This window comes from Pogoniulus pusillus, unplaced genomic scaffold (assembly GCF_015220805.1).
Source record: "Pogoniulus pusillus isolate bPogPus1 unplaced genomic scaffold, bPogPus1.pri scaffold_100_arrow_ctg1, whole genome shotgun sequence".
Classification (NCBI taxonomy): Eukaryota; Metazoa; Chordata; class Aves; order Piciformes; family Lybiidae; genus Pogoniulus; species Pogoniulus pusillus.
The window spans coordinates 87,007-110,993 of record NW_026974539.1 but is presented as its reverse complement, the minus strand read 5'-3'; the positions used below and the strand labels follow the sequence as shown (position 1 = coordinate 110,993).

At 54.2% G+C, this 23,987-nt stretch overlaps 2 long non-coding RNA genes across 2 annotated transcripts; both read right to left on the bottom strand.

Moving 5' to 3' along the window:
• Positions 1–2,604: 2,604 nt before the first annotated feature.
• On the bottom strand, positions 2,605–3,983 carry LOC135173851 (uncharacterized). The gene is made up of 2 exons (XR_010301455.1): positions 3,812–3,983; positions 2,605–3,219 (listed from the first exon to the last, which is right to left on the bottom strand). It is a non-coding gene; the product is annotated as an uncharacterized LOC135173851 (long non-coding RNA).
• Positions 3,984–21,261: 17,278 nt separating this feature from the next.
• LOC135173850 (uncharacterized) lies at positions 21,262–23,700 on the bottom strand. Its single transcript, XR_010301454.1, has 5 exons — positions 23,685–23,700; positions 22,949–23,104; positions 22,370–22,473; positions 21,465–21,643; positions 21,262–21,368 (listed from the first exon to the last, which is right to left on the bottom strand). It is a non-coding gene; the product is annotated as an uncharacterized LOC135173850 (long non-coding RNA).
• Positions 23,701–23,987: the final 287 nt, after the last annotated feature.

Sequence of the window (23,987 nt, the reverse complement as noted above, 5' to 3'; positions counted from 1 at the left end):
GCAGGACAGTTAAGGCAGTCCTATGTTTTGTGATTTGCCTTTTTTCCTACTGTTCTAGTTTTGGCTCAGGCTAGTGTGAAGTGTCTCTGGATCGAGGTCCTTGTGGTCCCTTCTGACCCTGACTGATTCTGTGATTCCAGCAAGCAGCTTTTGACTTAAAAACCCCTGAGGTCACTGCAGCACCTCTCTATGGAATAAAAGAAAGGGATTTTGCTGCACTGCTGAGAACTGTTTCCAGCTCTGAGCCTTTGTTTTTGTGGTTGTTTTTGGTTCGTGTTTATAAACAGCAGTAGCTAAGCAATCCTCTCTGAGCTATGGACCAGAATCTGCTGCATCCTGTGCAAGAAGCAGATCCCAGTGTGATCTGGTGCAGCTGTAGCACTTCCTAACTGCTAGGTTTGGGAGGAGGGCATGTGTCTCAGTCGTTTCTGAGCTGTGATAGCAATCAGGTGTCTGCTTAAGTCTTGAACCTCTGCCACGTGCTGCCACATTCACCAGATCTTTCTCCCGGCTTCAGGGAGAGAAGGAGTGTCCAGCTCCCAGAGTGGGTGTCAGAAGCGATGTGAAGTGAAAGGGGTTTGCTGAGGTCATGTAGAAAGTTGTGTGAGGGAATCTGGCAGTTTGGTTTTTGATTTCTTCAGTCTCTAAAGTTTTTCTTGGAGCAGCTTCACTGCAATCCTTTTAAATGCACAGAATATCAGCACAGGCCCTTTTAGACAGTCCTCCAGCTTTGCTGCAGGTCCCTTTCAGACACTGCAGCGTAGCTCGAAGCTCTGCCTTCTCTTCTGCAGCCTCAACAGCCCCAGTTGAAAGCTGAGGGGAGGGGAGGAGAGGAGAGGAATGCGAGAGGTGGGAAGGAGAGCTGAGAACTGGTTTGGATTTGTAAGTATTGGAGTGAGGAGTTAAAAGCGGCAGGCGGGGGGCGGGCCGGCGCCCGGGGGGCGGGCCGCTAGGGCTCCGCAGTCGGACGCATGCGGCAGTGGGAGCGGGGCGGAGCAGCGCGGGCGGAGCCGCAGGGAGCGGCAGTGGCGCTGAGCAGGCTGCAGCGGAATGGCGGCGAGCACAGAGCGGCAGGCAGGCAGGCGGGCAGGGCGTTTCGGGCCAGAGGGAAGCCTCCCGCGTTCCCCGGCAGAGCTGCGTTCTTTGTCTCTCGCAGCAGAGGAGTTTGGGCAGGTGAGTTGCTCGGCAGCGGCGCCGCATCTGAGACGCGTTTTAGCGCAGCTGCCGTAAGTAGCCTTTGCGGCGCTGTCTGCACGTGTGCGGGGGTCTGGAGGCATCTGTAGGTACCCTTAGGGGCCTGGAGGACTCTCTGGAAGTCTGTGGAGCTCTCTGGGTGTCTGTGGAGGTGGTTCGGGGTCTGTAGAGGTGTCTGTGGTGCTGTAGGTGTCTCAAAAGGCTGTGAAGGTCTTGAGGTGCCTTGCAAAGGTCTCGAGGTGTCTGTAGAGGTCTGTAGGTGTCTGCAGGGCTCTATGGAAAGGTCGGGAGGGGTCCCTAGAGGTCTCTAGGAGGCTGGAGGGGTGTGCAAGTGTCTGTAGCATTCAGCAGGTGTGTGGAGGTTTCTGTTCTGGGCCCGCGGGTGTCTGCAGGCATCTTGTAAAGGTCTGCAGGGGTCTGTGGAGCTCTGTCAGGCATCTGTTAAGTGTCTGCAGGAATGCATTCAAGGTGTGGAGGGGGCTGCAGGGCTCTGCAGAGGAGGCTGTGGCTGTGTGTAGAGGTCTTAGGGGTGTGAAGAGTTTGCAGGGGTCTATAAGGGTCTGCAGACCCCTTGGCAAGGTCTGAAATTGTCTGTAGGCGTCTGGAGATGTCTCTAGGGCTCTGCAGGGGTCTGCTGCTGCGGGAGGAGTGGGCTGGTGGAGCCACGCCCCCCGGGCTGCGGAGCCACGCCCCCTCCCTGGCCTTTCTTGCCTGGCTCTGGTTGCTGCCTCTTTCTTTGCATAGCCACACCCCCTGTCCCCTTGCTGTCTAGTCCCCGCCCCTTTCTTTTTGAGCCACGCCCCCTTCCCTGTTCTGTGTCTGGTCCCCGCCCCTTTTCCTTAGCCACGCCCCCTCAGCGCAATGCCTAGTCCCCGCCCCTCCATAGCCACGCCCTCTCCCCATGCTGTGTCTAGTCCCCACCCATCCATAGCCACGCCCTCTCCCCATGCTGTGTCTAGTCCCCACCCATCCATAGCCACGCCCTCTCCCCATGCTGTGTCTAGTCCCCACCCATCCATAGCCACGCCCTCTCCCCATGCTGTGTCTATTCCCCACCCATCCATAGCCACGCCCTCTCCCCCATGCTGTGCCTGGCCCCGCCCCCTTGGCCCCGCCCCACAGCAACCAATGAAATGGTGACAGATTTGGAGCTTCCTTTGGAGGAGGAGTTCAGGAGGTGGCTGCTGATTGGTGGATTGTGGTGGGCGTGGTTTGCCGCTTGTTCTGCTTCCCTCATTTGCATACATTTCAATATCAGGCTCTGCCTTTGAGTACCTTGGAGATGTGTTGGGGGTTGGGGAGGGGTTACCAGGAGGGTCAGCAGCTGATTGGTGGATCCTGTGGGGGCTGTGGGCATGGTCACCCCTGGGCCCCGCCCCCTCATTTGCATAAATGAAGGCAGGGTCCACCTGGCAGAGTTTGGTGCTTTATTGGGGGGGGGGAACTGGTTAGGATGGGGAGGGTCAGCAGCTGATTGGTGCGTCCTCTGCCGTGGGCGGGGCCTGCCCTTGCCCCGCCCCTCCGAAGCGCTCGATGGTCTCCAGCACAGCCCCAGCAGCTCCAGGAAGGAGGAGACCTCCCCCCGCAGGCCTCCAGCCCCCCAGGAGACCCAGAGCCTGCGGGGGGAGGGCTCAGGGACCCCCAGACGCTCCCAGGGACCCCCAGACCCTCTCCGGGACCTCCCAGGGACCCCCAGACCCTCCTAGGAACCTCTCAGGGACCCTCAGACCCACCCAGGGACCCCCAGACCCTCCTAGGGACCACCCAGGGACCCGCAGACCCACCCACTGGCCTCCCGGAGACCCCCACTCACCTCCTTGTATGCCCCCACTAATCCCCCAGCCCCTCCCCGCCCAGCGCCCCCCAGTGCCCACTCAGGCCCTCAGCTTGTCCCCGCAGCACTGCAGCCTGGCCTGGGGGCGCTGCTGAGGCCTCCCCCCGGGCCGGGCTGGGGGCTGCAGGCCTGGGCCCAGCGCCCTCAGTGCCACCTGTGCCAGGCCAGCAGGCAGCGGCAGCAGCACCTCCCTGGCAGGGCAGGTCAAGGAGCTTCGGGGGAGGGACCCCAGCACCCCCCAGCGTCCCCCCAGTCCCCTCCCACTGCTCCCAGTCCCCCCCAGGCACTCCTGGGACTCTCTACGGCACCCACAGACCCTTCCCCTCCCCCCCAGCCACCTCTGACCCCTGTCAAAACCTCACCTGGGGACCCCCATGACACCCCCAGACCCTCCCTCGGCTCCACTGCCCCCTCCCCCCAGCCACCTCGGACCCTTCCCAAGGCGCCCCCAAACCCCCCCAACCCCGGGGCCGCCTACAACACCCCCAGACCCTCCCCCTACCCCCTTCAGCCACTTCGGACCCCCCCCCAGAATCCCCCTGCGACCCCCCCAAGCGCCCCTGGCAACCACTGACTCATCCCCAGACCCTCCCCCCACTGCTCGCCCCCCCCAGCCACCTCATCCCCCCCCGGGGACTCCTCAAACCCCCCTGGGGCCCCCCCGAAGCCCCTCTGGGACTCTCCAAAACCCCCCAGCCCCTTCCCCCGCCCCCCCCCCGAGCCCTCTCGGACCCCTCCCGGGACCCCCCAACTCCGCCTAAGACCCCCCCCGGGGCTGGGTACAGCCGCAGCAGCTCGCTCCGCGCCGCCATCTTGCCTCCGTGCCGTCACTTCCGGCTGGCAGGCGACGCTCTGGGCCGCTCCTCTCGCTGGTCAAAGCCGCTCTAGGCCTCCGAGGTCCTCCAGGCGCCACTGCGAGCGGCTCTGGGCCAAAGCAATGTCTGTGCTCAGCTGCAGGGATGGATTTGCCTGCACTCAAGCTGCTGCTGCCAGAGCCCCTCCGTGTCAATCTGTGCTGCCGTTGGGTTCTGCAGCTCTCTCCAGCAAGCATGGCATGAGCTGAAGGAGCAGCAGGAGCAGCATGGCCGTTCCCCAGGCAGCAGGAGGGTTCAGCCCAGCACCAGCTCATGCGGGAGGAGCAGATGCTGAGGAACATCCCCCACGAGACGCAGGTGGCCAAAGAGGCTGGGTCAGGTAAAGCTTTGTGTGGAGTTTGTGCTCCTTCTGGCAGTCAGGTGCACCGGTTCTGAGGAGTAGAAGCATGGAGTGGTTGCTGTTGGAGAAGAGCTTCCAAATCATCCAGGGCAGCCCTTAAGGCAGCACTGCCAGGTCACCCCTAAAGCATGTCCCTGAGCAGCACAGCTGTAGGACTTTGCCTCCCTCCAGGTAGCTGCAGCCAGCAGTGAGGTCACTGATCAGACTCTGTGCTCAGAGCAGAGCTGCTGCAGCCCTCTCAGCATCTTGGTGGCCTCCTCTGCACTGGCTCAAACACTTCCATGTCCTTCTTGTGCTGAGGGCTCCAGAACTGCCCCCAGGACTGCAGATGGGGTGTGAGGAGAGCAGAGGCAAGGGGCAGAATCCCCTCCCTTGCCCTGCTGCCCACACTGCTCTTGCTGGAGCCCAGCACAGGGTTGCTGTCTGGGCTGCACTCACACTGCAGGCTCCTCTTGAGCTTTGCATCAGCCCAGACCCCCAGGGCCTGTTCCTCAGGGCTGCTCTCAGCCGTTCCCCATCCAGCCTGGAGTTGTGCTTGGGATTGTGCCCACCCAGGTGCAGGACCTTGCACTTGGCCTTGATGAATGCCATGAGGTTGGCCTGGGCGCACCTCTGCAGCCTGCCCAGTTTGTAACTGGGGCTGTAAAGAATGGTTATGCATTGCCTGTGCTTCTGATTTCAGGAGAGTCCCATTTCATTCTTGATGCTTTTTTTAAGAGAGGCATACAACTGAGCTCCCTCAGAGAAGCAGCATGAAGTGCATGAAGGATGCTGGCTGCACTCAGTACAGACAAGGCACATTGGAGTAGGTTAACAAGATGCTTGACATTTGCCCTTAATGGTCATTGTCTTCAAATGCATCATTCGGGAGTTAAGTTGCTTGGCATTTGCAGTTGACTACTTCTTCTCTGGCCTTTGGAGTGAAGGAAGGGAAAAACCAGAGTTGAACACGTCAGCTCTGTAAGTTTTCTCTGGGTGATCAAAGCATGCACAAAATCCTGTGCTTGTGCTCTGGAAGATTCTAGGAGCTTCAGGGGGACTCAGGGAGCACAAGTTCTGGATTTCTGTGGGCTGTCTCTAGATGAACACCTGAGTGCAGTGAATCTAAAAGCAGCTGTCTCTCATTTGAAGTTCAAGTGATGTGATTGATCTGGTGCTTTATAGGTGCCAAAAAGGAGACCTTCTTCACCTGCTTCTTCGGTGCAAGCTCTTCTGTCTGTCTGCTGAGATGTTTCTGCCTGTTTCTCTGGCAGAGAAGTGTTTGCTTTTTGGGCTGGGTAAGTAGGAGATTTGTTTTGTTGATTTGCTTTGTTTTGTCGCTGAATACTTGGTGCAGCTGGCCTCAGATGCTGTTTCTTCACAAAGGACACACTACTGTGTGATTGGTGGGCATAGAAGCAGTAATTGCTGACAGAAGCACGCTTGTGAACTTGGCTGTAAATTCATGAACAGGCATTACAGTGTTTCTGTCTCTGCAAGCCAAAGTACTCTCATGCTGAAGAACTTCTTCCTCAGATCCACTCTGAGCAGCCCTGCTCTCCCTCAGCTTCAAACCATTCCCCTTGCCCTGTCTTTAGACACCCTTATGGAAAAAGTCCCTCTGCAGCCTTCCTGCTGCAGGTTCCCTTCAGGTACTGGGAGGTAGCTTTAAAGTCTCCCTGGAGTCTTGTCCCCTTCAGGCTGAGCAGCCCCAGCTCCCTCAGCCTATCCTCTTAGAAGTGCTCCAGCCCTTGGCTCATCCTCGTGGTCCTGCTCTGAACTGGTTCCAGCAGTTTTTCGTTCTTCAGCTGGACTGTGGCCATGTGGAATGTTTTGGGTTGTGCTTTTGCCTTTGCATGCTGAAAGACTTCCTGTGTTACCTTAGTAGTACGTTTCATGTGCAAGGTTCCTGTCTGTGATCTCTTGCTGCTGGGGAAGTCATGAGCTACCTGTGGGGGTGTGAAATGCAGTAAGCTTCCATCGCGTTGCCTGCACGGATGTGAAGGGACAAAATACTGCTGAGAAGCCTTTATGTACCATTCTCTTCCCCCTTCCCCTCTTGCCTTTAAGGGAACACACACAGGGAGAAGCTTACTGAGCGCCCTCTGACATGCTGTAGGAATTCTTTGCTTTGCAGTGTTCTACACTGTGGCTCTTCAAACCTGTAACCCATCTGCTTTCCATTGCCAGCGAGCTGACCATCCGTACTACCGTCGCCTTGAATGCCTCCAACCAGCAGTGTTTGCTGCCAGACAGACACCTTGAGAAGACAGAGGACATGGTTAAGTTCATGGAGGATATCTTGGATGGTGCTGCTGAAGTAAGTCTTTGTTGTGGCTTGAGATATATTGGTTGGTGTTTGGTTTTTCCCCCCTTAGCTGCGGTGGCTCCGATTGTTACGCCGTGTGATTTATCTTCCTGTCCTGGCTGTCTTCCCGTGCTGGGTGCTGGCAGTGAATACGTGGTAAGGAGTGCTTGGGGTGTGCCATCCTTTGCTGTTCTCACTGTGGGAACTCCAAGAGCCATGGAATGGGTGCGTTATGAGTGATGCACAATTAATAACCAATATTAATGTTGGTATCCAGGCAAAGGTTGTTAATAACTACAACCAACCTGTTTCTTATCATTCAGTCTCTGCAGAAAGCTTATTGACAAGGTTCAAAGCACACAGCTGGGGTATTTGTACACTTAGAATCGTGGAATCAGCCAGGTTGGAAGAGACATCCAAGCTCATCCAGCCCAACCTAGCCCCCAGCCCTCTCCAGTCAGCTAGGCCATGGCACTGAGTGCCTCATCCAGGCTTTTCTTGAGCAGCTGCAGGGACGGCGACTCCCTAGGCAGCCTCTGTGGTCTGAGAGTAGAGCAGCAACTTGCTGTTAGTTTGCTGTGATGGTCTCAAACAGCTGTGGGAGAGTTTGGCATGAGCCTGTTGGAATGCTTAGCCTTACTGGAGGAGCTGGGAGCGTCTGGGCAGCATGAAATGCAAGAGCAATTGCTTTTCACTTCCTTCTTAAGGGACTTAAGGGTTGGGAGGTCTGAAGAATGAACTGTTGGGATCATAACTGCAAAGTGTCAGCAGTTTTGACATGGTTCCATTTGACATTGCAGGCACAGGCTGGTGATGGACTTCTGCAACGAAGCAAGAGAGTCATCTATGAGGCCAAGGCTGCTGTAATGCTAGAGTTTATTGCTTATTCAGTGAGGTGATGCTCTTGTCAGTCAAGAAGGACTTAGTTGCAGAGGCTTTAGAAATGCTTTGATGTAAGCTTGTTGCTATGCTGTGCCTAGTGTATCTATTGTCACTATTTAGAACTAGGCTTAAACCAAATGAACTTCTTGATTAAAACAGCCAATCATGTCTGCCACAGTTCTAACTGTTCCACCTGCATGAATTTCACATTTTTCACTCTGCTGTTAGTCTGACATGTTTTAAGGGACAGAATCATGGAAATCCAACCTCTTTTCCTTGAGCTTTTTGCCATCGCTTCAGAGGTTCTTTTGTGTTCTGAGCAATGTTTTGCTCAGTCTGTCCCAGTCCTCTGTCACCCTCGCAGACAAGAAATCTCTCCTTGTGTTGAGGTGGCACAGCTTCTACCTGTGGTTACTTGTCCTATTGCTGGGCACCACCAAACAGCAGCTGGCACCTTCCTGCTGACACCTGCCCCTCGGAAATGTATAGACGTTAATGAGATGCCTTCTCAGCCTTCTCTTCTCCAGACTGAACAGCCCCAGGCCTCTCAGCCTTTTTTCCAACCCCACCGTGTCCCACCCCCTCCTCTCTTCCCCCCGCCCCGTGTCCCCCCCTCCCTTCCTTCCCCTCCCTATGTCCCTTCCCCTCCCCTCCTCTCTTTCCCCTCCCTATGTGCCCTCCCCATGTCCCCTCCCCTCCTCTCTTTCCCCTCCCCTCCTTCCCCTCCTCTCTTTCCCCCACCATGTCCCCTCCCCTCCCCTCCTCTCTTCCCCCCGCAATAACAAGAGCCACACCAGAAGCCAGAGAGCAAAGGGCACAGGAGGCACAATGATGCCGCAGTTACTCCAAGTGTTGATGCCAGGCTGCACCAAGAGGAAGGGAGATGCTGGCCCCAAGCAGGTGCAAGGACTCCACAGAGGAGCAGCTCCAAGCCAGGGAGCATGTCCTCAGCTCCGGGGGCACTCATCCTACCTGCACTCACCCTACCTGCACTCACTGCAGGCTCCTCTTGGGTGGCTAAATCCAATTGCCACAGAGCAGCTGTTGCAGCTCCAAGTGGAGCTGCAAATCATTTTGGCTGTGAAAAAAAGGAGCCTGAAAAGCAAAGGAAGCCTCTGGAGGCCTGGGGAAATGGCTGCACTGCCACAAGCTCAGCCAGGGCAGCTTGAGGCTGCGCACACAGGCCACTGACACACTGGGGCCGCTTTTAGGACCTCCCTGCAGGCAGCAATGAGCTCTGCCCTGAGCCTCTTCTGCTGCAGGCTGCACCCCCCCAGCTCCCTCAGCCTCTTCTCACAGGGCTCTGCTCCAGGCCCCTCCCCAGCCTTGCTGCCCTGCTCTGGGCACCTTCCAGCACCTCAACAGCTCTGTTGAGTTGAGGAGCCCAGAACTGGACACAGCACTCAGAGGGTGCCTGAGCAGTGCTGAGCACAGGAGCACAAGAACCTCCCTTGTCCTGCTGGACATTTAAAGTACTCAGATATAAGATAATTCAGTGGCTTCAGCACCTTCTGCACCAGAGCAGGAGGTTACAGTCAGCACCAGGCCACAGGGATGCAAGAGCCTGAAAAAACAAGAGAGGAGGAGGGCAGGAAGCAGAAAAGCAAACCTATGTCATGGGGGAACAGCAAAGCTGCAAGCACAGCTTTAAGCACAGCATACCAAGGAGGAAGAGAAATCCCAAGCAGAGGAAAGGGGAAGAGTGGCTTAAAGAAAAGCAAAACCACCCCACAAGGCACACAGCCAAAACACCACCCCACAAAGGACACAGCCAACCTACCACTGCAAAGAGGATCAGCCCCCTCCTGGGGCAGCTTAAAAAGGGGAGTGGGCAGGGCTGGCAAAGTGGCCCCAGCTGGGCTGGGAGGAGACTCCAACAGAGCCCAGCTGCTGTGGGGTTAGGGGAGGGGAAAGGGGCAACATGGTGCACGTGGGGTGGAAAAGGAAGGATGTAGAGAGGAAGATGATGGGGATGTCTCTGGCACGATGACATCTGCCAGATGTGGAGCTGCGTTTCACACCACTGCTCCATCACTGCTCCTGGGCAGTGCCCATTGTACAAGCACTCACATGGGGGCTGCTTTCCCCTCCCCCCCCTTTTTGCCTTTCCCTACCCTATGCCAACACAGCACTTGGGCATTCAGTCTGCAGATGCAAAGGAAAGATCAAGCTGGAGAACCCGTTCCAGAGGTTCTGTGGGACTCTGAGGAAAGGGCACCGGGCAGAACTGGGACTGATTTTAGAACTGGCTGCCTGGAAAATCACCCTTTGAAGAGTGAAGCCTTTTCTCCTCCAGGACTAGAGCAAGGGGACACAGCCTCAAGCTGTGCCAGGGCAGGTCTGGGCTGGATGTTAGGAGGAAGTTGTTGTCAGAGAGAGTGATTGGCATTGGAATGGGCTGCTCAGGGAGGTGGTGGAGTGGCTGTGGCTGGAGGTGTTGCAGCCAAGCCTGGCTGGGGCCCTTAGTGCCATGGTCTGGTTGGTTGGGCAGGGCTGGGTGCTAGGTTGGACTGGATGAGCTTGGAGCTCTCTTCCAACCTGCTTGATTCCATGATTCTAAGGAGATCTCCCATGTCCCACCCTAGCTGGAAAACATCTCCCATGTGCCAGTCTGGTGGGATGCTCTCTCCATGAGGCTTTGGGGTTTGATTTGTTTGATTTCCCATCTGGCTTTTAGCCAAAGCTCTCCTTGGTTGGATTTGGTGGCGTTTGTTTGATTTTCACTCCTCCCACCCCTGCAGCACCTGAGGCCAATTGAAGTCTCCTCCCACCCCAGCTGTGGCCACTTTGCCCTCCCTGCTCAGTGCCCTTTATAAGCAGTGCAGGAGGAGCCCAGCCCCAAGCTGGGCCCATTGCGGGCCAAGGGATCCTCCGCCTGGCATCCCAGGTGAGTGCGCACGGGTGAGCACCGGGTGCGTGGTGGAGGGTTTCAAAGGCCGGGGGGCCTGGCTGGCCCCCTGGCTAGCTAGGGCCACCTTAGGGCTGGGCTACTGACCCACTGCAGCATCCCCCTTAGCTCACGGGTGCTAAGTCTGTGTTGTTACTGAGGCTGAGGTTTCTCTAGGAGGTTGGATCCTCGAGGGTTTTGCTCTGGGTTCTGCGATGGAGGCAAAGATGGAGCAGGAGCACTAACTGGAGCTGGTAACGGACCAGGATCCTCCAAAGTTTTGCTCTGGGTTCTGCGATGGATGTGAACGTGGAGCAGGAGCACCAGCTGGAGCTGGTAATGGAACTGGCAACGCAGCAGAAGCGGTAACGTAGAGTGGAGAGGAGGAGGAAAGCATCAGGGCCCGCCCGGGGGAGGCAGCAGCGGTTTGTCTGCTCGCTCTAACAGGAGGTTTGTGTTTTGCAGGGCTGGCTGGAGGAGAGCCTATGTTGGAGCTGCGTTAAGCTGCCCGGGGGCAGGCAGCGCTGCCAGGACCCTGCCGGACACCCGCACAGGCTGTGCCCCGCCCCAGCAGGAGCTTTTATTGTTCTGCTGCAAGGAGGCTCTGGGTGCAGCTCAGAGCTGCCTTGCACCGTCTGAAGGGGCTCTCCAGGAAGGAGTCCCTCAGCCTGCTCTCAGCTCTCCTTCAGCTGTTGAAACGCAGCTCTAAGGTCTCCCTGGAGCCTTCTCTCCAGGCTGAGCAGCCACAGCTCTCTCAGGCTGCCTTCACAGCAGAGCTTCTCCCATCCTCTGCTCATGCTTGTGGCCTGCTCTGGAAACCCTCCAGCAGGTCCCTGTCTCCCTTGTGTTGGGGGTGCCCCAGAGCTGGCCACAGCAGTCCAGGCTGAGGTCTCCCCAAAGCAGAGGGGCAGATGGTTCACAAGCACAGACACAACAGGCTGCCCAACGACCTTCCCACACTGCAGCTGCAGGTTTCAGTCAGATCCTTTTAGTATCAAAGCTGAGAGTTGAGGGCTAAGGCACCAGCAGCACTGTCCTTCGAGCCAGAGAAACAAACACCAAATGAAATGAGACTTCTCTTAACTGCAGTTCAATTGCCCAAGCCAAGCACTAGGACAACAACCATGCAGATGAATTGGATGACTTGAAAAGCCTTAACAGCTTTATGAGGCTACTCCAACACAGTGACCAGTTACAAACTGCTTCCCTGTGGAAGCATTTTCGCTTCCAATGTTCTCCAAGCACCTGATTTTTCACGCAGACCCTTTCCTCTGTGGCCCCAAAGGTATTCATTAATTAAAGGAAGATCCTTGCTTTTCAGGAAGAACAATAAGAGAGATTCATTGGTCTAAAAAATCCTTGCAGCTTTCGTCTTGGATTGTTGAAATGAGCTGTAATGAATGCCAAGTTTCTGGCCAGGTGAGCTGGGCTCAAGGCAAGTGTTGATGAACACAAACAAATGACAAAGCTGCTCCCAAAATGTGCCTCAGCTGAAAGCACAAAGTGATGCCTACGTCTGTTTGTTCCCTCCTTACCTGCTGGTCGTGACCCTAACTACAGACCCTCTGCCTGCACTGCCTAACAGGCTCAGCAGTGTCAGAGCAGAGAGGCAGCCACAGGCTTTCAATGCACACCAATGGCTTGGGCTGCAGCTCTGTTGAGCCCTGGGTTTAATCCTCCCTTCCTGGCCTTTTCCGCCTGTGAAAGCCTTCAGCTTAGCCTGCAGCTCCTTCTGGTCACATCTCCAAAGCAGAGGGAAGCCTCAGGTTAAGAAATGCTGGCAGCACTCAGGCAGAAAGCAACCTGAGTGAGAGGCATCTCCTGATGCTAGGTTGGGCCGGATGAGCTTGGAAGTCTCTTCCAACCTCCTTCATTCTATGGTTCATACAATTGTCAGGGCTCGAGGATCATCCAGCTCCAATCCCCCTGCCACAGGCAGGGACACCTCACACTATATCAGGTCCAGATGTGAAACTCTCCTAAGTTAACAGAGCTCGTGCAAGAGAAGAAAAACTCATCCCTCAATATCAGTATTTCTATGTAAGTTTTGTAACATGGACAATCCAAGCAGGTTTCATAGTGAAGAAGACCTCTTTTATCTCCCAGTAATATTTCTAACTGCTTATCACAGTGGGAGAGTCCTGGATGGGTAATGTCTCTCTGAAGTTTCCCTCTAAGATTGCACTTGGCTGACACTGCAGGTTGTGGGTAAAGACTTCTTAGTGTTAGGTCTGATCTTGCTTTCTTTACCAAAACGTCTGAGCACAGAAGTGTTCCACTCACTTGACAAGAAAACTGTTCAGCTGTTCAGTCTGGAGAAGAGAAGGCTCTAAAGAAACTTATTGTGGCCTTGCAGTTTCTCAAGGGGGTCTAGGAGAAAGCTGGAAAGGGTTGATTAGTGCTAGGTTTAGGGGGAATGGATCCAAACTAGAGGAGGGGAGATGTAGATTGGATGTTAGGAAGAAGCTCTTCAGCATGAGGGTGGTGAGACACTGGAACAGGTTGTCCAGGGGGGTCGGTGGAAGGCTCATCTCTGGAATAGGTCACCCCTGAGTATCCTCTTCTCCAGGCTGCACACCATCAGCTCCTTGTTTCTTGGACACTGAATGCCTAGACCAGAGAAGTGAAATTGCAGGCTGCTGAAGGCAGACGTTGCTTTAGCTGTGTGTTAATAAAGTGCCAGGCAAAAACAAAGACCTCTAAGCTCATCCACTCCAACCTATCACCCAGCCCTGTCCAATCCCCTGGACCCTGGCACTCACCCCCCAAGTTACCCATTGATGTCACTTGGCCCTGGTACAAACAAACAACACAACAGTTTATTGCTTGGTTCTCATTTTAAAGGGTAGAGACTAAAGCTACAAATTGCCTGAATTTGGGAATGCTGCTAGAAGCTGGTGTGTGAACAACTGTCTGTAGCCTGAGATTCCCTCTGCATCCACCTGTAACTGCTGATCACTTGCAGTGCAAGTGCTGAGGCAGCCAGTGCCAAACACACATCTCACAGCACAGCAACACCGAGGGAGTGTGGAAAGCTGCTGTGTGACCCCTGAGTGGAGTCCTTGTTCTGGTGGAACCTGAGGTCACCTGTGAAAGGTGTTCTTCTGTACAGCAGGAGCTGTTGTTTCCATGCTTCCAGCACACCAGGCAATGCATCCTTCAGATCGTTTTAGCTCACTACGAGTTAGGACTTGGAGGTTTTGCTGTCATGCAGACGCCAGCACTGGATGTGTCCATCTCCAGCAGTGACAAAGTAACTGCTGCCATAGATCACAGAATCATAGAATGGTCTAGGTTGGCAGGGACCTCAAGGATCATCCATTTGCAACCCCCCACTAGAGCAGGTTGCTCAAGACCTCATCCAACCTGGCCTTAAACACCTTCAGGGAGGAGGCAGTCCCAACCTTTCTGGGCAACCTGTGTCAGTGTCTCACCACCCTCACTGCAAACAGCTTCCTCCTAACACCCAGTCTAAATCTCCCCTCTGCCAGTTCAAACCCATTACCCCTCCTCCTGTCGTTACAAGACCTTGTCAATAGTCCCTCCCCAGCCTTATTGTAGGCCCCCTTCAGATACTGGAAGGCCACTTTAAGGTCTCCTTGAATCCTCCTCCAGACTGAAGAGCCCTGACTCTTGTAGCCTGTCCCCATAGCAGAGCTGCTGCAGCCCTCTGAGCATCTTTGTGGCCTCCTCTGGACTCACTCCCTCAGCCCTCTGAGGAGGACACAGCTGTTCCTCTGCTGGAGCCTTTGCTGCACACCTTGTCCTGGCTGCATTTTGCCCTCTCAGGAAATGTGCACAAGTAGGCTCTCTACATAACTTCTCTGATAACCAAACCCAAGCAGTTATGATGCAGAACTGTGCAGCCTATACTTAGGCAAGTGTGTGCAAGCCTTGGCTGGGCTCCTCTCCTGAGTAGGACCAGGACAAGGGGCAATGGGTGGAAGCTGGGGCATAGGAGGGTCCATGTGAACCTTAGGAAGAATTTATCCCCTGTGAGGGTGACAGAGCACTTGAACAGCCTGCCCAGGGAGGCTGTGGAGTCTCCCTCTCTGGAGATGTTCAAGCAGTGTCTGAATGAGTTCAGTATAGCCAAGACAAATGGGCCTGTGGAGGCAGAGGAGCCAGTCTGAATGGCAGCTGGCCAAGCTTGGCCAGATTAAGGGAAGCCATAGGCTTGCTTTACCTGAACCTGGGAGCAGCCTAGGCCTTGCACGAGGCAGGCCCAAGCTAAGTGTGTGTATCTTGTTTAGCACAGGGTGTAAAGAAGTCTGGGCAGCCCAGAGTCCTTGGAGTCAGTGGCTCTAGGTCCTTTGTCCTCTTTCGCATGGTTGCTTCTCCCCACAGCAGAAGGAGGGAGAGCAGAAAACCATGCCTGGGCAAGCCAGTGCATGTATAAGCCTATTTTGGCCTATCAGGCCTGCCACAAGTTCAGCTTTCAGTTGGAAGGTTGCTTTCAGCTGAATTAACAGACGTTTGGGAGAAGCTGAAGTGTTCTGCTCTTTAATTCCGCTTACTTAAATCCATTCTAAAGCCACTCCACACAGCCTGGCAACAAAAAAAGCAAGCCACACACTCACCTAAGAAGCCTCACATTTGTCCTTGCCTGTGGATGTGACCATACCCTCTGTTTGAGCATAAGATCCTTTACTGAATCCCTTACTAACTGATCCTGGGTTACCTATTAACAAGGGTCTAGGTTATGGCTCCCCTCTTCTCTGCTCCAGTGATGCTACATGCGAGTGCATTGCTGGGATCCTCAGTTCACAAGGCAATGGACTAGAGAACGACACATTCTGTGCTTGTGCCATCCACAACCACCCTGGAGGTGTTCAAGGCCAGGTTGGATGAGGCCTTAAGCGACCTGTTCTAGTGGGAGGTGTCCTTACCTATGTCAGGATGTTGGAACTGGATGATCCTTGGTGTCCCTTTGAACCTAAACCATTCTATGGTTCTAAATAGTGGAGGGCTCAGAACAAAGCTCATTTCTTTGGTAGCACAGAGCTTGTGCATAGCAGTGTGCAAATATAACCCTGATGACCCAAGTGATCAGACCCAACTAAAATGAGTTTCAAGTGTCTTGCCAAATAGGTAGTATCTGCCATAGTTAAGACCTTTGGAGTGTGTGCAACCAGAGCCAGATAACTACTTTTTTAACCAGATAGAGATTAGGTTCCTATTTTGTCATTGGAAAACTGAAATCATAGAATCAACCAGGCTGGAAGAGAGCTCCAAGCTCATCCAGCCCAACCTAGCACCCAGCCCTGCCCAACCAACCAGACCATGGCACTAAGTGCCCCAGCCAGGCTTTGCTTCAACACCTCCAGGGACAGAGACTCCACCACCTCCCTGGGCAGCCCATTCCAGTGGCATAATCATAGAATCATAGAATCATCCAGGTTGGAAGAGACCTCCAAGCACATCCAGTCCAACCTAGCACCCAGCCCTTGCCAGTCATCTAGACCATACTATACTATACTATACCTATACTATAACATAGCATTAGATTACATTACATTTTCTTCTATACTTGATTTTTGTCTCTCAAAATATTAATTTAAGATAGATTTTTTTCTATACTTGATATTATTTTTATTCCTCAGAATAAGAACTTCAGATAGACTAAAATATTTTTTTTCTATACTGAATGTTATTGTCTGTTTCTCACAATAGATATTTAAGATAGATTATTTCTTTTCTATACTGGATATCAACTTTTATTTCTCACAATAGATATTTAAAATAGGTTAAACTATTAATGCTTTTTCTACACTTGATATTATTTTTCTCTCTCTCAGAATAGTAGCTTCAGATGGATTTAAATATTTTTTTTTCTATACTAGATATTATTTTCTGTTTCTCACAATAGGTATTTAAGATACATTCCAATATTAATGGTTTCTTCATACTCTTTTTGTTTGTTTCTTAGAATAGGGATTTAAGATTAAATTTAATTTAGACTAAAATACTATTTTTTTCCTATACTGGATATAATTTTCTGTTTCTCACAACAGGTATTTAAGATACATTCAATTATTAATGGTTTGTCTATACTCTTTTTGTTTGTTTCTCAGAATAGGAATTTAAGATTGAATTTAACTTAGATTAAAATACTATTTTTTTTCCTATACTGGGTATCATTTTCTGTTTCTCACAATAGGTGTTCAAGATACATTCCAATATTAATGGCTCCTCTGTACTCCTCTGTTTGTTTCTCAGAATAGGAATGTAAGACAGATTAAAATGCTATTTTTTCTATCTTGGATATTACTTTCTATTTTTCACAATGGGTGTTTAAATTAGATTCAAATAATAATGTTTTCTCTATACTTTTCTTCTTGTGTTTCTCAGAATAGGAATTTAAGATGAAACTTAGCTTAAATTTAACTTAGATTAATATCCACTATAGAAAAAAATAGTATTTTACTTTCTATTTCTCACAGTAAGTATTTAAATTAGAAGAGGAGGCAGCAGTGCCCAGGTGGGCAGCAGAGCCAATGGCATCCTGGGCTGGCTCAGGAGCAGTGTGGGCAGCAGGACAAGGGAGGTTCTTCTGCCCCTGGGCTCAGCACTGCTCAGGCCACCCCTGGAGTGCTGTGTCCAGTTCTGGGCTCCTCCATTGCAGAGAGATGTTGAGGTGCTGGAAGGTGCCCAGAGCCCCTGCTGGGGAGGGGCCTGGAGCACAGCCCTGTGAGGAGAGGCTGAAGGAGCTGGGGGGGTGCAGCCTGCAGCAGAGGAGGCTCAGGGCAGACCTCATTGCTGTCTGCAGCTGCCTACAGGGAGGCTGTAGCCAGGGTTGGGGTTGGGCTCTTCTGCCAGGCAGCCAGCACCAGAAGAAGGGGACACAGCCCCCTTCTCTCCTGGCAGAGAGAGTGATTTGCATTGGAATGGGCTGCCCAGGGAGGTTGTGGAGTCTCTGTGCCTGGAGGTGTTGAAGCAAAGCCTGGATGGGGCACTTAGTGCCATGGTCTGGTTGCTTGGCTAGGGCTGGGTGCTAGGTTGGGCTGGCTGAGCTTGGAGCTCTTTTCCAACCTGCCTGATTCTCTGATTCCATGAAATACTGCAGTGCTTGTTAAATGCTTTCTTCCTGTGGTGAACATACAGGAGAAAGAAGTGTGAAGACATTAAGAGCCTCACATTCAACTCAGGGTGTAAATACTATAGTTACTTAGCCTGCAGATAGATATTACTGTGAGGCAGAAAAACTCCTTAGTGATGGGAGGAAAACGGGCAGAGTGACCACCCACACAGGGAGGCTCTGATTAGCCTACCTGGGTACCGGAGCCCACACCCTCCCCTTAAATCTAACCTGCCCACCTGCGAGTGGCTGGGCTCCGGGTTAAAGAGAGCCCGCCGGGAGCTGGGGCAGGTCAGACCGGGCTGCAGGGGGCAGGAGAAAAGTCATACTTCTCTCTGAGCTGCTCTCGGCCAGGCTGCCTCCTCTGACTCTCCTTCGTTCCTGTTTTCTTTGCTTACTTCCCTTTTGTTTCCTTTGCTTACTCCCCTTTTCTTCTGTTTCCTTGCCTACCTTCCCTTCTCTTTCTTTGTCTTACTTCTCCTTCTCTTTCCTTGCTTTACTCCCCTTCCCTTCTCTATCCTTGGCTTACTTCTCTACCCCTTCTCTGTCTGTCTTTCTTTCGCCTTGCCTTACTTTCTTTGCCTTCACTTCCCGTGCCTTGCTTCCCATCGGAAGGAAGGAAGGTCCTACGTTACTTAGTACCGTTCTTTAACAGGATCGTGTCTTCGGAACCTAAGGAAGGAAGGGGAAGGACCCTCCCGTCCTACTTTACTTTGATGTTCAGGCGAGTGCCGCGCTAAGGGTCCGACCTTCCCACTTAACCTACGCCCCGGGACCGAGTGCGCCCCAGGGGATGGGTCCCTTCCTCCCCCGTTCCCCCTGACTGCCCTAGGGGCGCTCCGCCTGCTCCGCTACAAGCAGCAGGTGCAAAGTGTAAGCAGCTAACGAGGGGGAGGCTCCTACCGCCCGAGCTGGCACAGCTGCCCCTCCCCGGGGCGTGGCCAGCACCCTGGCCCCGCCTCCTGCCCCCCCTCCCCAGGCGCAGGGGCTCAGCCCAATCCCGCTGCCTCTGTACCCCCTGTAAAAGCAGAGGAGCCTCCTCCTCGCTTCCCTTTCGCCCTCCCTGCCTCCATCGCCCTCCCGCGCCCGCTGCTCTACGGCTCGCTACGCGCCCCGGGCCCCCGGGGGCAGACGGGACCTTAGCCTAGGCTCCGCTCGCAGGTATCTGCCTTTTCACCCTCTCCCTGTGCTTTCTCTGCAGCTCCCCTACCCTGAAAGCCTTCTCGCTGCCGCTCGAGTTTACCTGCTCGAGGGAAGGGAGATGCATTTGGGTGAGTCTTACCTCTGCCTCTTACCTCTACGTCTAATTCCCTTCCCTTGGACAAAAGCTGGGGAAGAGAGAAAGGCGCCCCAGAAACTGGGATTGCTGCTACTGACTACGTGTGGGGCTCTGGGAAACTGGAACTGGACCTGACAGAAGTAATTGGTTAGAAACTGGAAGTGCTTCTGTTTTCTACAGGGGGCTACGGTGCACTAACTCTTACCCCCGCAGGAGCCGGGCTGGGAGCAGAGACCGCACCCCGGGGAGGATGAACGCACTGCACCTGCCGGCTGGGCGACAACTCCTGCAGTGAGTCCTACCCGCGTCCTTACTTACACTTTTCGCCTGCTTCTTGTAGGAGAAGAGAGAGGAAACTTCCAGAAAGCTGAGCCCCCCTATGATGCGGGACAGCCACTGTACAGCCCCAAAGAGAACCTTCCTGCCGCGAGATCGGGTGAGGGGGGGTCGGTAGCGGCGTACACTTAGGTGTAGCGTCTGCCCCAAAGTGCCCTTAAGGCAGAAAGAAAGGTTCCAGTGACTTAGGCAGCACTCGGAATGAGGGGATAGGCTAAGTGGGAAGATCGCACCCCTTGCACAAGCACTCGCCTGAACATCACCAGCACACCTAGTAAAGTAGAAAGGGAGAATCCCCTTCCTTCCTTCCTTCCCTAAGTTCCACACACACGTGGCACTGCATGAGAAAGGCACTAAGTAAGGAAAAATAGGATTTACGCCTTGCCCTGCCCCTGCTTTGCCTTGCCCTGCCCCGCCCTGCTCCCCTTTGCCTCGCCCTGCCCCCCCCCCCTTTGCGTTGCCTTGCCTCCTTTGCTTTCCTGTCAATAGAAGATCAGACCATAACCACACCACCACCTGCAGTAGGTAAAAAGCAACTTTATTGCCAAAGCTGAGTTCTTGTCAGGGGTTTCTCCTTTCAGGGTGCGATGGATGTGGTGATTGTCCTAAAGAAAAGGTAAGAGACAACACAAAATGCCTCCTGAGCACATGGGGCTGGGCTGCAGCTGCTCTAAGCTCGGGAAGACGTTCTTTCCAGGGAGGGAAGTGAGGCACTGACACAGGCTGCCCGGGGAGGCTGTGGAGGCCAGAAGCACACAACGTCATCTTTGATCACTCTGTGCCTCTGTCCTCCACAACCTCCCTGAGGGTGTTCAAGGCCTGGCTGTGTGAGGAGGTTTAAGTAGAACAGTTCCTAGGGAGTCCTTTGTAACTTACAGCTTTATGTGTTCTTACCTTGGCCTAATTCAGTCACTCTTCTCTTTCTCTACCACGTGCCTACAACTTTTATAAGCAGAGGAAAGCCCCGGGCAAGATGCAGAGCTCACCATGCAGACGTCTGGGCTAAGCTCTTATTGGCATGCACATCCTTCCTGAGTTATTCTGGGGAGAAGGAATTGCTTTGGCTGTGTGCTTGGGGCTTCTCCTGGACTGACTTAAGAAAAAGGGTTGCAAATGTTAGCCCAGTGCCTCTGCCTCCCTTACTCCAACAAACGATTGCAAATGCTGCCTGCTCTCATTTGCCCTACACATTCTATCTGAGTGAGTGTTGAGATGATTCTGGCCCTTTGCCCTGCACAGAGGAAAACTGAGGCACTTCTGAGGAGGATTCTTGGAAGCTTTCATATTTTCTACACAGCAAACCAGACATAAAGGTCCAGCACCTCAACATCTCTCTGCAATTGAGTGGCCCACAACTGGGCACAGCACTCAAGGTGTGGCCTGAGCAGTGCTGAGCACAGGGGCAGAAGAACCTCCCTTGTCCTGCTGCCCACACTGCTCCTGAGCCAGCCCAGGATGCCATTGGCTCTACTGCCTACTGGGGCACACTGCCGCCTCATCTGCAGCACCCCAGTACCCCCAGGGCCCTCTCTTCCTGGCTGCTCTCAGCCACTCTGGCCCCAGCCTGTAGCACAAGTTCTCTTACAGTCACAGACAGCCTGAAAAGAACAAAAGGGCTGAATTATTTACTTGCTGAGCTTCCCTCTGTGCATCGGATCATGGATCTTAGCTACTTCCCCACAACCTCCCTGGAGGTGTTGAATACCACCTTGGATGAGCCCTGTAGCAACCGGGGCTGGTGAAAGATCTCCTCCCCCAAGGCAGGGAGTTAAAGTGGCTGAACTTTAAGGTCCCTTCCAAGCCAAACCGCTCTTTGCACCTATGGCTCCATATATGGCCATAAGTAGCAGTGGGATTGCTTTAGTGGCAACTGTGTACATCTAAGTGCATTCCTCTACTGCTCCTGTTTCGCTCACTGCGGCTGTGTAACTCACAGAACACACACAATTCTCTACAGAATCAGCCCCTGACTGCCATGTTTGCAAGCAGGAGCTTTTCACTGCACTTTGGCAACCGCTTCACTATGACATAAGCCAGCTTAGCCTTCACAGAGTCAGCTCACCACCTCTGCAAGCCTGGGTGCTTTTTGTGCCACCCATGACCACATGCAGCTCTGCTATGAACTGGCTCAGGGAAATCATTAACCTGCGGGGAGGAGAGGGGAGAAGAGCAGAGAAGGAGAGGAGAGAGAAAAGAGACAAGAAGAGAAGGTAGAAGGGAGGAGAGAAAAGAGGAGAGGGGAGGAGAGAAAAGAGGAGAGGGGAGGAGAGAAAAGAGAAGTGAAGAGAACACCTCCCAGCAGCAGGGAACAGAGAGAAGCACTCCACAGCCGTTTGCACGAGAGGCTTTCTGCTCATCCAGCTGCTCTGTCAGCATCTGCATTGGACAGAATCTTCAGCTACTAGGTCAGAGCTCGGACTGAGCAATCTCCTTTTCAACCCTTCCCTCCTGGCAGACACAGACAAACCCTACCTGGAGCCCACAGGAGCCGAGCCAAAGGAGATCACCCTGCCAGGCTGCAGGGCCAGGCTGCAGCGGCACCAGCGTCCGTGCTGACGGATTCACCGCAGCAGCTGGGGCCCTCGTGCCCATCCTGCTGCTGCTGCACATCTGGCTGGCTTGGCCAGTGGAGTGGAAAGCAAAGTGCAAACCTGCCAAGAGTGAAACAACCAAGGACAAAGCTCAGTTACTCACACTGTGAAGGTGAGGGCACGCTCCTATGCCCCCAGTAAAAACACTGCCAAAGCATTTCATTTTCCACTGCCATGCACTGACCTTGCAGACCTCTGAGCTGATCCCACTCCAACACTCCACCTCCAGTGCACACAGTCAGCTCTGACTGCAGGGTGCTGGCATGTGGGCCATGCACACACAGGAGGGACGCCTGGCCCCCAGCACTGCCCAGCAGACATGCTCCTGAGCTGCCAGGGACACGTACCAGCGACAGCCAGACAGAAATAAAGCACGTCAGAGCACCCCACCAGAAGATGGGAAAGACAACCCCTGACACTTGGTTGCCTTTTTCACACACACAACAAACGAGCTGCTCCGAGAGCCCTGACAAAGGCTTTGCTCTTTGGCAGTGGCTGCTCAAGCCATGCAGATCAGGCTGGAAGTGACACGACTGTAACTTTTTTGGTAAAGCTTCATTTATGACAGAAAAGGGATCAGTGAGATCAGAGACGGCCCAGATGCTTTGGCACCTGGGAAAAAAACAACCAAAGCCAAACCAACCAACCCAACACAAACCCACCCTCAAATTAGTCCTCAGTGCTGCAGTCCCCAAAGGAGCGGTGGATCTGAAACGTTTGGCCCCACTGGAGCACGGAGAGGAGCAGGTGCTGGTGACAGCTGCACTCTCACAGCCATGCCCTCACCTCTGAGCCGAGGCTGTGCTTAGCTCCGATGGGCAGCTGCTGAAATGCAGGGACTGCTGCGGTGCCAGTGCCTCTCCGTGGCAGAGTTTCAGACCTGCTCGGGCCTGTGGGAAGAGTGAGATTTGTCTCAGGGCCACTGCTTTGCATTTCCTCCCCTCTCTCGGCATGGCTCAGTTACTCCACTGGCATGACAAGTGCCAGGACAGCTGCCACATGGACGAAGCAGACAGGAGGAGGCTCCACGCTGCTCTCCCTGTGTCTGGGAGGCAGACACCATTTGATCCTCCTGCAGCAGCTCCAGCACGCTGCGGAGCTCTGAAAGCTGCTCTCTAGCACTGTGACGAGCAGAGACAGCTGAGCTCTCCCTGTGCAGGCAGACAGACCCCCAGCTCCCTTCACACCTCCCACAGATGCGCTCTACCAACCAACACCTTCCCAGGGGCTGCAGAACGCAGCTGGATGGAAGATGCAGCACAAACCTTCCAGAGCTGCTTTCTCTACTTTAACTGCACCAACGCTGCAGGAAGACTCCAGATACTCACAGCAGCTGCTCTGAAAGGTGTCTCAGATCCATCTCACCTGCTCAGCTGACCTCCCGAATCCTTGCAGGCACCCAGGGCTGCTCCCAACCCTTCCACACGCTGAGTCTTGGGCTCCCCAGGCCGCGGCTGCCTGCAGCCACCACAGGCCATTGGAGCAGCACTGCAATCCAGGGACCTGTCCTCTGAGCGTGTGCTGCAAGGAGAAGCAGCAGCTCTGCAGTGCTTCGGCTGGACAGCAGCACACACTGACTGCACCCCAGAGCAAACCACACCTAAGCACACACACACAAGCAGCCTTGCACAGCAAGCACAGCCTCCACCTTTGCATCTCGCCAGACCCACTCTAGGTGCCCACGGACCCCTTTGCGAGGGTCCCTGACCCCTCTACATGGCCACAGGCCTCCTTTAGATACCCGCAGACCCCCTCCAGCTCACCCCTGACGCCTTTAGATGCCCCCAAAAGCCCTTTCGATACCCCCAGACCCCTGGAGCCGTGGCTGGGGGGGCCGAGCCAAAGGGGACACCGAAACCCAGAGTGAGACCCCCCAGAGCCTGCCAGAGCGCAGAGGCTGAGCGCTTCCCGCCCAAACGCCGCTGGCCAATCAGAGCACGGCCTGGCTTTCCCGCTCTTTCCCCTCACGGCGCCGGGAGGGAGGGGGGAGGGAGACAAAACGGCCGCAGGGGGCTCCGTGGCGGCTCCCAGCGCTCCCAGCTCAGCTCCCAGCGCCTCCAGGTATGATCCCAGTACCTCCCAGTGCTCCAGGACAACGCACAGTGCTCACAGGATGGCTCCCATGCTCTCCTCTGCTCCCAGGCCCACACAGATCCCACCCGGTCCGGCCCAGTCGATCCCAGCCCCGTCCCTATCCCTCTCCGTCCCGCCCAGATCCCCGCCCAGTCCCTTCCGTTCCTCCCCGTCCCTTCCAGCCCCTCTCAGTCTCTCCCAGATCCGATCCCAGTCCCTTCCGTTCCTCCCCGTCCCTTCCAGCCCCTCTCAGTCTCTCCCAGATCCTATCCCAGTACCTCCCAGATCCACTCACAGTCAATTCCAGTCTCTTGCAGATCCCCTCCAAGTC